Raw genomic sequence first — 226 nt, 5'->3', positions numbered from 1 at the left:
CTGCAGACCTTTTAATAATGAAAAAACAAATAACTTATAGCAACTTGTGAATCACGGATGATAAGCTTTCAGCCGGAAACTAAACACAACATTCCAATCCTAATAACAGCAAAAACACACTAAAATTCTCATTCAACATTAAAAAAACCTCTTGTGTTTACAAGGTCCATTAAAAATAAACCAAACCAATAAAAGTCCTATTAACACTTGAGAGAGTGCATTTATC

General features: G+C 31.4%; 1 protein-coding gene across 3 annotated transcripts in view; it reads right to left on the bottom strand.

Moving 5' to 3' along the window:
* Positions 1 to 226, bottom strand: part of LOC119585021 (microtubule-associated protein RP/EB family member 3-like) — a 46,883-nt gene that overhangs the window by 605 nt on the left and 46,052 nt on the right. The gene's annotated exons all lie outside the window — the stretch shown is intronic.

This window comes from Penaeus monodon, chromosome 19 (genome assembly GCF_015228065.2).
Source record: "Penaeus monodon isolate SGIC_2016 chromosome 19, NSTDA_Pmon_1, whole genome shotgun sequence".
NCBI lineage: Eukaryota > Metazoa > Arthropoda > Malacostraca > Decapoda > Penaeidae > Penaeus > Penaeus monodon.
The sequence above is the reverse complement of the archived record's forward strand: the minus strand, read 5'-3'. Positions and strand labels throughout refer to the sequence as shown.